The following is a 13284-nucleotide window of genomic DNA, read 5'->3' as shown; positions in this document are numbered from 1 at the left end:
ACCAGTTCCCCATCCTTGATTCAATCGCAAACCCCAGAATAGAATGTCCGTGGAACCCAGAACGTCATTCCGAACGTCTTTTCGCTAGAAATCTTCGTAACTTGATGGGCCTTCCCTTACCTTCGCTTGCAACCCACACGGAAAATGAAATAAATTGAGAGAGCATCATCCCCACACCCCTCCCCACCATTGCACCGCACATTTCGCTCCTGCATAGGTGCCGGGCCCTGCGGGTAACAGACGTGGACTCAGGCGGAAAGGTTTTATCTTTTCACGGAAATATGTAAGGGGAGGCGCAGAACATTAAGACTCTATACAGAAGTGTGAGGATTTGGGAAATGGCATTCGGGAAGGTGGAATTTTAGGGATGGCTACTAAGCGGAGGGACCTACTAGCCAGCCACGGATAATCACCCTTTACTAAAGAGGACCACACCTCCTTCTTTTAGGAAAATCTACGACAATTCCCCCTGGACCTGGGGAGAGGATCAGTAGTATTTGGATTTTGTTTGAAAACCCCAAATTCACAATGTTCAGTATCTTTCCCCCGTTTTCCCACCAATCTTCTAGTCCAGAGAAATCTAATTCAAGATTAGTCCTTTGAAACAATCTGTCTTGCAAATACACTGGATTAGGCCGTGGGAGGAGGGGAGGGAGTTGCAGATCTGCTTCTGATCCGACGTCAGATCCCATTCACTGCTTTCACTCCGGTTTGATCCACACGTTCTCAGTCCCACCCAATCAGATCCTTTCAAACAGCAACAACGCGTGTACCATTCGGGTGTGTGTGTGTGTGTGAATCTCTTCGGAAAGGACGAGCGGTGTTTTTAAAGCGTGTTTGTTCCGAGTCAAAATCAAAAGAAAATGGAGGGTGGGGGAGAGTGAAGGAGCCTAATTTCCCTCCAAGAAATGGTGGGGGGAATGGAGACGGAGGGCGTTGTCCCTGAAATCTAATCCCACCGTTCATTCAAAGGTTCTGGAATTAGAACACAGTACCTGGTGGACCTCCTCCGAAATTACGACTTATTGACAAAGTCAGGATTTTCGGTGGATACCTGTTCCACTGACTTAGTTTCAGTCTAAGTGTATTGATTGACCTATGGAATGGTCTGGGAGCCCCTTAAGGTCCCTTTTCCATTGTACCTGGAAGGCGGTGCGTAAAGATTTTGCCCGGGGGTATTCAGAGAACTCTAGTGTTTCCTTAGAGCTTCAGTCCTAACATTACCTGGAAGTAAGCTTTGATGAAATCAAAGGAATTTACTTCCGAGGTCGTTTATTAAACTAGCCATTAGCCTTGTAGCTAGTTTTTTTTTTTAATTAAAAAAAATCTTTATGGGGGGGAAAATCACGCGAGAATGTTGATTTAATGTTGATTTAATTTTTGAAGTAGAATAAGCTATTAGATCATATCCATTGGTGCTTTGTGCAGGTCAAGAGCCCGGAGATCAGAAAGACCCCCTTACCCGATATAATCTATCTACCGTAATTATTAGATTGCTATATGTGTGTGTGCGCGCGCGCCTGCATAGCGATGGGAAAACAGGAAAAACAGCATTTTGAAAATGGTTAAAAGCAGAGATCTATGTCTCCCTCTTAAACATTCCAAAAAAGAATCCAAAAAGGCTGGATTGCTTTTGGGAATGCGCGCTAGAATGGAATCCAGTGTGTGGAGAATCTTCTTGATCTCTCTCTCCCCAGTGGCACAAGGGCGAGCCTAGTGCCTGGATATCAGCCGGTTTGGACTTGCAATCCTAAACCCACTCACTCCATAACAGCGCAACCCTAAGCATTTCTATCCAGAGACAAGTTGATATCCTCAGAAGTAAGTCCTGTAGAATTCAAGCGGGGTTTTTAGTTACAGAAAAGGGGATTAATGGTCGCAACCTAAATCTCCGGGAACACAGTGAGATTTACCTCTGGGTAAATAGGCGCAGGATTGCGGAGTCAGTTAGATCCCGCCGCCTTGTGAGATTAGCAGCAATCTAGAATTCCATGCAGGGAATGTGATCTGGAGGTGATGTTAGAAGGCTTTTGGACCATAAAGAAGGCTGATCGCCGAAGAATTGATGCTTTTGAATTATGGTGCTGGAGGAGACTCTTGAGAGTCCCATGGACTGCAAGAAGATCAAACCTCTCCATTCTGAAGGAAATCAGCCCTGAGTGCTCACTGGAAGGACAGATTGTGAAGCTGAGGCTCCAATACTTTGGCCACCTCATGAGAAGAGAAGACTCCCTGGAGAAGACCCTGATGTTGGGAAAGATGGAGGGCACAAGGAGAAGGGGGCGACAGAGGATGAGATGGTTGGATAGTGTTTTCGAGGTTACCAGCATGAGTCTGACCAAGCTGCGGGGGGCAGTGGAGGACAGGAGTGCCTGGCGTTCTCTGGTCCATGGGGTCACGAAGAGTCGGACACGACTAAACGACTAAACAACAAAAAGAGCACGAGGCGTCGGTAGAGCACGAGATTCTTAATCTTAGAGTCGTGAGTTCGAGCCCCACGTTGGGCAAAAGTTTCCTGCATTGCGGGGGGTTAGACAATATGACCCTCGTGGTCCCTTCCAACTCTACAGTTCTAGGATTCTGTGGAAATGAGTCACATATACCTTGGTGCATTGAGATCAGTAACCTGCTGTGATTTAAACTGCAGTCCTCCGCCTGCACTCACCTGCAAGGAAGTCTCATTGAGCTAAAAAAAGGCCTGTTTTCTGAGTAGACATGTATAGGAGTTCCACTGAAAATGTGCTTGGCATTGGCCTGTTGGATGTTACTTTTATTTCGGAATAAAGGGTGGACCTGAGGCTGTTGATTCGCTATTCTAGAATTCCTTAGGTGCCGCTCCCTTGCCCAGGCTTCTAACCTTCTGCTTCATTCTCTGCTCGTTTTCAATCAAACATGCTTCGCGTTGCATTTCCGGATCTGATCTCGGTTTGGGGACCGTTTGGAAACCGATAGGAGGAGAGATTGTGTCTGATGCCGGTTCAGACAGTAATCGCATCTAATGCCTGTATTGTTTGATCTGTGAGCACGTTGCCAATCGCTCGTTGTCGATCGCTCCAGAGTGTTAAAACGCGTTGAGGAGCGAGGCGTTGGTGCTGAAGGTGAGGCGGGTGTCTTCCACACACAGCAAATCAAAGCAAAGACGCGTTACGAGAAGAGGAAAGGGATAAAACCATTTATTTATTTTAATCATCTCGCCTCCTAATTCTGGGTGGTGCTTATTTCATAGAGTGCTGGAGCCAAGGGCTTGTAGCAATGTGTGTGCATTGTAAGTGAGAGGCTGGAGGTTGTAGAAAAATACGAGATAATTCATATTTCGTAACTGGGGATTTTTTTTTTCCAAGGCACTTGTTTTCCATTTTCAATTCTTTCAGGAAAAATACATCGTTCAGAGGAGAAAATATACTGAACGATTAGGCTCCCTAAACTCAGCTGCCCACACATTTTTGCCATGTCCATGTTTGTTTCAAGAGGGAAACTGTCTCTGCTTTAATTTTTATATATATATATATATATATATATATATTAAAAAAAACATGTTGGGAGACAGGAATCCAGACAACATTAAACACTTTACATGTTGGGAGTTTTCAACAGGAGAGATGTATTGGCTGGGGTTTGGGTATTTTTTTACTAAAAATAAAAATAAAATCCCACAAAACTCGTTGGAACTTAATCTCAAGCATGACTGCTGTCCTACGCGTTCCAACCTAAGAAGAAGCCCTGTCTCCATGCTAATAGCTCAGTGTGGCGATTTAAACATGTATGGGTTAGTGGCCATAATCGGGCACGTTTGCTGCAGCCCTTAGCAAGTGTCTAAATCTCTCCCAATGAACTCAAGGGAACTTCATAGGGCTTAACTTTCGCTGGATCGGGCCTTGGGACGTGAGAAGGGCTCCTCCTTCGTGCTCCGGAGTGCAAGAATCCTCTCCATCTCCAGTGATTTTAAAATGATCTGATTTCGTCCCCCCCCCAAGAGTCTGCAAAATCCCAGGCCTCCCCCACCTCCCAACAAAGTGGTGTTAGATCACCCTTAGTCAAGGGGGTGATCTTAATTTGCGGCACCCAGGGTTTAGACTGGAAGACCCCATTGAACAAAATCAAGACCCCCACGCACGCAGTGGGTTTCTTTGAGCCCCCCAGAAAAAAGGAAATGTGCGTTGCAGGAAGCCCAGTTCACTTCAATGGGGCTGGCTGCCAAGTGAAATGGCACAGGGTTGTGTTGCAGGCAGGGAGAGAGGGCTGGGGGTTGGTATGGCAAACTTCAAAGAAATATTGTTGTCTAAAAGGAAAGGGGCGGAATGTGTGTGGGGTGGGGAGGCGTGGGAGGGAAAGAGCAAAAGAGGCGGGAAGGAGAGGTGATTTGAATGCGAGGCCGCCCATTGGTTGCCAGCCCTGTTGACGTCACTTTCCAAAGAAGGGTGTTTAGCATCAGAAAAGGAGTATAGAACTTGGTCAGTAGAAAGAGGGCGAGACATCAGCCCAATATCTCAGGGTGTGATTTGAATGTAAACCAGCTGCTTCCCCCCAAGGGAAATGCCTCATTTCAGATAGTCAGAACTCAGCAATGGGTGACTTCTGCCAGCCATAACCTGCAGAGCAGGTCCTTCTCCCGCTTTTCCTTCTTAAATAAGTGCAACGCTGCTCTTTTTCTTCTCTCGTCTTCCAAAAAGTTTCACTTTCTTTTATCTCTTTCTCTCTCCTCCTTTTTTTTGCTTTCTCGATGGCAGATCGAAGATCCAAACCTCGCTACTCTTGTTTTTTCTTCTGCTACCCCCGCCAAGTTGAGCCCAGCTTTATGAGGAGGGGGAAAAAAAGAAAAGAGAGAGAAAAAGTGGAGGGGAGGAAAGCAAGAAGACGCCTCGGAAGAGGGAGGGCTGTTTCTGTCTTTGGTTATCTAGCTGTATGAGTGTTATCAAGCCATCATAAAGCTAGATAACCGAAAGTAGAAATGACTTCCAAAGACTTCTGGGAGCTGGGAGGCGAAGAGGAGCAGCACGGAAGAAGAAGAAGGAGGAGGAGGAGGAAAAGTCCGGAGAGCTGGAGACAAGGGGAAAGAAAACGAAGCCAAAAGATCAAGATTCTCAGGGAATGAAGGTGTCTGCGGCTGTTGGCGTTTGAGAAATGCTCCCCGCGTTGCTTCAATACAGGTATCCTCCTATATATGATTGCTGCTTTGTGTTTCTTTCTAATGTGCTTGTTGTTTTAGGAGTTTTAATGATGATTCACTCTTTTTTTCTGCCCTCAGCAATTGTGTGTGTGCGTGCATGCAAATGCCCCGAAAACCAAACCGGAGCAGGATTGTGAAAACCTGGGGGCAAGTGGGAGGTAGCAGAAAACACAAATGATCCAAAATAGATGTGTTTATGTGTGCATGCAGACATATATGGCCTGAAATTAATTTGCAGGGCTTGTAGATGCGCCCCAAAGTATTAAGACAGTGCAAAGTGCGGGGAGGAAGAGGTTGCTGGGTGTGTGTGTGTGTGTGTGTGTGTGTGTGTGAAGCAGTGTGTGTGTCTGAACTCTTTTGCAACAATGCCCCTTGATCAAATTATTCTATGTAGAAAGCCTATTAGCATTTGGAATTTCTCTCAAGCACACTACACGGCCCCCCCCCTTTTCCAGGCTCTTCCTTGGTTTGGGTTTGTTAAAGGCCTCTCCCCCAAAACTCTGCCCCCTCTGTGAGGTCAAGTTCTTGATAATTTGATCACTTTTCACGGGCTTTGGCAGCTGCTTTTGTGTGGACTTGGGGGTCTCTGTGCAGAGTGAAGTGGAGCAGAAATGAAGGGAGAGTTTCTTGAATAGAAAGGGGCCTGGTTCCTAGGGCCAGACTTTAACATTGAGACTCTGCCTGCATATAAACTACCTGTTTTAACTGCTGAGACTTTTCTGTCTCTCTCTCGCCGACACCCCCCCCCCATTCCCACTCTCACCACCACCACCTCCCCCCTCCAAGTTGCCTGAATGGTTAACATTCATAAAGGATTCTTTACCTCCACTGCAAACCCCAGAGTTGAAACATAATATGTATTACAATGTCTAGCAAATAAAAAAGCAATTGGGGAAATCTGCATTCCGTTCCCATGGCAACGCAAAGCACAGCGCTAGCTCGGCCTAGTCTCTCACTCCTGGCACATTTTAGCCGCCAATTTGAGGCAAATAAGTGCTTTTTGCCTGATTTGGTTGGAAGCAACTCTCGGTGCGCCCCCCCCCCCCCGCCAACCTTAAACCATGGAAAACAATTCACAAAAGATCACTATAATTCTTTCAGGAGCTGAATCCCTAGTTGGTGGATGTTGTTGCCAGTCATTCCTCCCCACCACCGCCACCAACAGAAAAACATCAACAATGTTTAGAAAGGTCCAGGGAATAGAGCTCTCCCCATTTCCTCCCCCCCCCCTCACTGAGGGTTTCATACATTGCTTAGTATTACTAATTGATTAATTTAATTAAGTAGGTGTGTTAATTACTCACCTTTCAGTTGAAGGTCTCGGAGCAGGTTATCTAGTTTAAAAGAAAAAAACACAACCCAGTAAAATATTATATGCAAATGGCACAACCTGGCACAATTTTTTATTTATTGCATCTATCTATCTATCATCTGTCTATATCTATCTATCATCTATCTATCTATCTATCTATCTATCTATCATCTATCTCTATCTCCCCTTTCTGCAAAGGCACCCAAGGCAGTTTAACACTTTAAAATACTAAAACAAAATATAAATCTGGACCTGTGACTTGTGGTGTGGAATAGGATGGGGGCATGGTAGTCTCATTGTAGCAGGCTGCGATCTAGCCTTTGCCTGCCTCCCTAGCTCTTATCTTCCTTCCCACAGGGCTGTTGGTGCCGGTTGGTGTTCCCATCATAACCAGTACAGATAAGCAACAATTTAATTCCTCAGACCTTAACAGCAATAGCTTTTCAGTTTGTGGGACGCAAGCCATTGGGGTGGCATAAAGAATGCAGGGGTTCCTTCCTTTCTCCATCACCAGTTATAAACTCGGTAGTGTGTATGTGTGTGTGTGTGTGTGTGTGTGTGTGTGTGTATTTGAGAGAGACAAAGACATGTATCTGGAAGAAGGAAGCTCAGGTAGAGGTACTATTTTGCTCTTATAAGACTAGCCAAGTCAGGGCATTCATCCATCCAGCTCATCATGGTCTATGCTAGAGGTAGCCATATGGTGCCCTCCACATGTTGGATTAAACTCCCATCAGTCCCAGCCAGCAATGCCAATGATCAGAGACAATGGGAGTTGTAGTCCAATGATAATGGCCATTACCATGTTGATTGCCCCCAGTCTACCCTTACTGGCAGAAAATCTTCAGGGTTTCAGACTGGGTCTTTTCTTAGGTCTACTTGCAGATGCTGCCAGTTATGCCCAGGACTGTCTGTGTTGTGCTCTACTGCTGAGCTAAGTGTCTTCCCTTGTTGTTTTAGTGTTTCCCTGGTTGTGTAGCTTTTAGGCATAAGCAGAGGTGCTCCTGTTGTACTCTTATAATGACAAAGTGGGGTTTGCTCCTCCAAATCCCTAGTTCTTGCACACATGGAAGCTGAAGTCCTCATGACCACATCCTCCCAAATGGGTGTTGAGTTGGAAGGCCGTGAAATGAGTTGAAATTTAGTAAAAGTCAGAGTTTATTCTCTCTTCCCCCCAAAAAAACCACTACTTTACAACCAGTGCCTTAAAACCTGGTTGCACTACCCTAGGGGTATGTAAAGATGTAATATGGTTCCACTGTGCATGTACAGAGTGATTCCCCCCTCCCCAAAACCGAATAACCACCAAATCTAACACATCTATGTTTGTGAGGTGTGTTGGAGAACAGGAACCAGGCTGCCTAGACATGTAAGGCATAGGCTTATAGGAATGTGTGATTATGGAAGAAATTAAACATTCATTTGATCCATCTCATGCAGTATTCAGTTCCTTGAAGAAAGCAGCTTTATGCCATGAGGACATTCACAAGTTAGGCATGAGAGTGATGGTGGAAAGGCCATAGCTTAATGATAGCACACATGTTTCCAGGTTGCCCCCTCAGTTCTTCTGGATCTCCCTAACAGAGTTGTGAAAGTCTCCTAGCTAGAACCCTGGAAAGCTCCTGCAAGTACAGTAGACAACACTGAGATGGATGGACAAATGATTTGATTTTGTATAAGGCAGCTCCTCTGCTGTTTATCACCACATTTGTTCTTCAGGCCTGGAACATCATAATAATCAGCCCCTTTACCTAACAGTTGTCAGTTGTTCTGTCTGTGATGAAATGGTTTAGTTCTTTTTCTTAAAGCCACCCCAATAAGCTAATTACACACTGTGCTTGTAATTGGTCACTTTAGGAATAAATTGGGGGCATATTGAATTTGACCAGGAAAGTGGAATTGGAGAGGGTCGTACCACTGTATAAGGATTTGCTTATCTGTAACTTCTCAATATTCATACCACACTTGCATCCTGAGAGTGTGCATGTTTACTCAGAAGTAAGTCTGCCTTAAGTAAAGGTAAAGGTACCCCTGCCCGTACAGGCCAGTCTTGACAGACTCTAGGGTTGTGCGCCCATCTCACTCTAGAGGCTGGGAGCCAGCGCTGTCCGCAGACACTTCTGGGTCACGTGGCCAGCGTGACGAAGCTGCTCCAGCGAACCGGCACCAGAGCAGCACCCGAAAACACTGTTTACCTTCCCGCTATAAAGCGGTACCTATTTATCTACTTGCACTTAAGGGTGCTTTCGAACTGCTAGGTGGGCAGGAGCTGGGACCGAACGACGGGAGCTCACCCCGCCGTGGGGATTCGAACTGCCGACCATGCGATCGGCAAGTCCTAGGCACTGAGGTTTTACCCACAGCGCCACCCGCGTCCCGCAAGTCTGCCTTGGTTCAGTGCAATTTACTCCCAAATAAGTTTGCCTGATAATACAACCTTCTCTAATTCTTTGCAGTCAGTGCACTTAGTGTTCCCTTTAATGTTTAGGACGGCCTTGCAAAACTGCTTGAATAAAGGTGGTTTTATTGTATCTATAGAACTCAAAGAGAAACAAAGGCACTACAGTGGTACCTCAGGTTACATATGCTTCAGGTTATATACGCTTCATGTTACAGACTCTGCTAACCCAGAAATAGTGCTTCAGGTTAAGAACTTTGCTTCAGAATGAGAACAGAAATTGTGCTCCAGCGGCGCGGTGGCAGCAGAAGGCCCTATTAACTAAAGCGGTGCTTCAGGTTAAGAACAGTTTCAGGTTAAGAGCAGACCTCCGAAATGAATTAAGTACTTAACCTGAGGTACCACTGTATAAGCATACATACAAAGGTGTGCTAGGTCTAGAATATTGCAGATGTAGACAGTTGTGCACATTGGATACTTTAGTACATTTTGCACATTTTGCTGTGGCTGTAGGTGTTCCCATCTTCTTAAAGAGTCAGGCATTTTCTTTCCATTGCTATGCTGCTGGAGAAGAATCTTGATCGGAGCAAAAAAGTAGGTTTTACCAAAAGTAGCCTACCATTTATAGGAAATCTGAGTGGGTTTCGCTAATGGTTGCAATCTTGTACTTTTTCCCTGTCAGTATAGAGCCCAAAGTAAATGGAGGGGGAGGAATGGAGCTCTGCTCCAGCTTTGTTAAAAGTGCTTAACTTTTAAATGGTCTGAATTACTACTGAGTCATTCCAGCTGAACTCTGTGGGGCTTGCTTCTGATTATGATTCTTAAGATCATGCTGTATGCTCAATTGAACAGAACAGGAAGGAGTTAAACCTTGTTCTTGGCAGTACATCCTATGTGGCTTTAAAAAAACAACAACTTGGAAGCAATAACCACAGTGTTCAGTGGTACTTACTCTTAAGTAGAGATGGGTGAGGAATTTGATTTTCTGTGAATTCTGATGCATAATAATATCAATGTACAGACTAGAATGTTAATTATCTCTTGGATTCTGTGCTTCTCTGAATTTTGTGATACATTTCCTGGCTCAAATGTAGCAAAATGTATCAACACAGGGGTATTTTGGATAAAATACATGTAGGTGTATATTGAAATGCATATTGAAATACCATTTTAAAACTATTTTTAATGCAGAATTATTTTTTTAATGCAAAAAGGGGATAGGGCAAACTTATGAATCAACACACATGAAATTGGCTTGAAACAGACAGCTCCATCCATTCCTAAAGGTAAAGGTAAAGGTACCCCTGCCCGTACGGGCCAGTCTTGACATACTCTGGGGTTGTGCGCCCATCTCACTTAAGAGGCCAGGGGCCAGCGCTGTCCGGAGACACTTCCGGGTCACGTGGCCAGCGTGACATCGCTGCTCTGGCCAGAGCCAGAGCCAGAGCCAGATCCGCACACGGAAACGCCGCTTACCTTCCCGCTGGTAAGCGGTCCCTATTTATCTACTTGCACCCGGAGGTGCTTTCGAACTGTTAGGTTGGCAGGCGCTGGGACCGAGCAGCGGGAACGCACCCCGCCGCAGGGATTCGAACCGCCGACCTTTCGATTGGCAAGCCCTAGGCGCTGAGGCTTTAACCCACAGCGCCACCTGCGTCCCATCCCATCCATTCCTACTCTCTGCTAAACATCTTTAGGATGCAGTTTAAGTCTCCCACTGAAACATATGGAACTTAGAAGAATGGAATGGTAGTGCTTCATTTTGGTTGGACTGAACCTTTTTTAACAGCTTCATTTCTTGTGCAGAAAATATTTTCAGGAGGTATTGTTATAGAATATTCTGTGCTATTCTTCAAGACCTTGATAGGATTCACATTGGGAATTTTTTTTGAACGAGATTTGGATAGGTCCTACCCAACAAGATTAGCTTGGGTGGTTACTTGACTTAGAATCATGGAATCATAGAGTTGGAAGAGACCACAAGGGCCATCGAGTCCAACCCCCTGCCAATGCATAGAAAGATAGTTATTGGAATCTATTCTTTGAATGAGTGGCTGCTTTTGGAATTCATGCAACAAAAAGATTGGCCCTAATTTAGTATAGATCTGATTCGGTAATAGATCTGTTGAATCTGATTGTCAATGTCACTGTATTTAACTTATAGCATCATGGGTTTTAACATAAGTAATTTCACTGGAATTTGACTGGAAGTTGGGTGTGCAGGGAGTCTTTAAAAAAAATTATGTTTCTTAATTTATGATAACTGTTCATTTTGTAGCTCTTTCTCTGACTATTCTGGACTAGTTCAGTCAGTAGTGCCTATTGTTTTTTTTGGATGGATGGACGCAGGTGGCTCTGTGGGTTAAAGCCTCAGCGCCTAGGACTTGCCGATCGAAAGGTCGGCGGTTCGAATCCCTGCGGCGGGGTGCGCTCCCGCTGCTCGGTCCCAGCGCCTGCCAACCTAGCAGTTCGAAAGCACCTCCGGGTGCAAGTAGATAAATAGGGACCGCTTACCAGCGGGAAGGTAAACGGCGTTTCCGTGTGTGGCTCTGGCTCGCCAGAGCAGCGATGTCACGCTGGCCACGTGACCCGGAAGTGTCTCTGGACAGCGCTGGCCCCCGGCCTCTTAAGTGAGATGGGCGCACAACCCCAGAGTCTGTCAAGACTGGCCCGTACGGGCAGGGGTACCTTTACCTTTACCTTTTATTTACTTCCAATATTCTGATCTATTAAAAATATACACCTTGCCATTTATCAAGCATTGAAGGAGTTGATTGTTTCAAATTACTTTTCTTTGATGCACCAGCCAGTATTTACATTGATGCATTTTTAAAGACTACTGAGCACCTTCAGGTTCATCACTTGATGCCTGAAAAATTAGGACATGGGTAGGCAAACTAAGGCCCGGGGGCTGGATCCAGCCCAATCGCCTTCTAAATCCAGCCCGTGAATGGTCCAGGAATCAGCATGTTTTTACAAGAGTAGAATGTGCCCTTTTATTTAAAATGCATCTCTGGGTTATTTGTGGGGCATAGGAATTCATTCATTTCCCCCAAAAAATATAGTCCACCCCCCCCACAAGATCTGAGGGATGGTGGACCGGCCTCCTGCTGAAAAAGTTTGCTGACCCCTGGATTAGGAGATGACTGGAACATGTAATAAGGCGGCTGTCGCTAAGTGGTAGAGCTACATCTCCATTGCATGCAGAAGATCTCAGGTACAATCCCTTGCATCTCTAGGTGGGGCTTGGAATGTCCCCTGTCTGAAACCCTGGAGAGCTGCAATAAAGAGGTAGATGGGCCAACAGCCTGATTATAAAACAGCTTTCTTTGTAATGCTTTCCAATGGGTCTGGTTGACATTCAGCTGCTAGCCACCCAGAGCCAAGCATTCAACTTGCCTGTGTGAGCTAGTCCTTTTTGGATAAAGTTGATACTGAAGAAGGGAGATGTGGCCTATGTTTGGCAGATGCTCAAAATCATTCTGCTTGGTTTCAAGTATTTGTTCTTGATGTGGGTCAACCTGAGGCCAAAATCTTTGCATACTCTGAAGAACATCTAGGGAAGGACTGTAGATCAGCGGTGGAGCATCTGCTGTGTGTGCAGGACACCCCAGATTTAATCCTTGGCATCTCCAAATGGGACTGGGAATGTCCACTGTCTGAAATCCAGGAGGGCCTTTGCTCTGTCAGTGTAGATAGTATAGAAAGACAGTATTGACCAATGGCCCAACCTGATGTTTAAGGCAGCCTCCTATTTACCTTGCAAGTTGTTTTGCAGGTGAAAAGACACACCAAGCTAAGAGGCCAGAATCCAAATAAAGGCCTTTTGTTCATTTTTAGAGCACATCCATTTATATGACGCTTCATAACGGTACTTTTGTATTTGGACCCTACCTTTTTTCTATGATGGAACTCAAGCTGGTATGAATGGGGCTCCTGGGCAGTCTCTCCTCCAAATACAGCCCAGGCCTAGACCTGCTTAGCTTCCAGCAATGTTATTGCATCTTAAGACCATGTACTGGGACTCATCTGTCTTTCAAAGAAATAAGGAGAAGACTAAGGCAATTCACAACTGCAAGAGGGGAATGTTGTTGTTTAGTTGTTTAGTCGTGTCTGACTCTTCATGACCCCATGAGCACGCCAGGCACTCCTGCCTTCCACTGCCTCCCACAGCTTGGTCAAACTCATGCTGGTAGCTTCGAGAACACTGTCCAACCATCTCGTCCTCTGTCGTCCCCTTCTCCTTGTGCCCTCAATCTTTCCCAACACCAGGGGCTTTTCCAGGGAGTCTTCTCTTCTCATGAGGTGGCCAAAGTATTGGAGCCTCAGCTTCAGGATCTGTCCTTCCAGTGAGCACTCAGGGCTGATTTCCTTCAGAGGGGATAGGTTTGATCTTCTTGCAGTCCA

The 13284-nt window shown here is 45.6% G+C and overlaps 1 long non-coding RNA gene across 2 annotated transcripts in view; it reads left to right on the top strand.

The window, feature by feature from the left end:
* Nucleotides 1–13284, top strand: part of LOC307203523 — a 101253-nt gene that overhangs the window by 11220 nt on the left and 76749 nt on the right. For both annotated transcript variants that reach the window (XR_013833222.1, XR_013833223.1), the window contains exon 2: nucleotides 4728–5147. This is a non-coding gene — a long non-coding RNA (uncharacterized lncRNA). The remainder of the gene's footprint in view (nucleotides 1–4727; nucleotides 5148–13284) is intronic.

This window comes from Podarcis cretensis, assembly GCF_951804945.1.
Source record: "Podarcis cretensis genome assembly, chromosome: 14".
Lineage (NCBI taxonomy): Eukaryota > Metazoa > Chordata > Lepidosauria > Squamata > Lacertidae > Podarcis > Podarcis cretensis.
The sequence above is the reverse complement of the archived record's forward strand: the minus strand, read 5'-3'. Positions and strand labels throughout refer to the sequence as shown.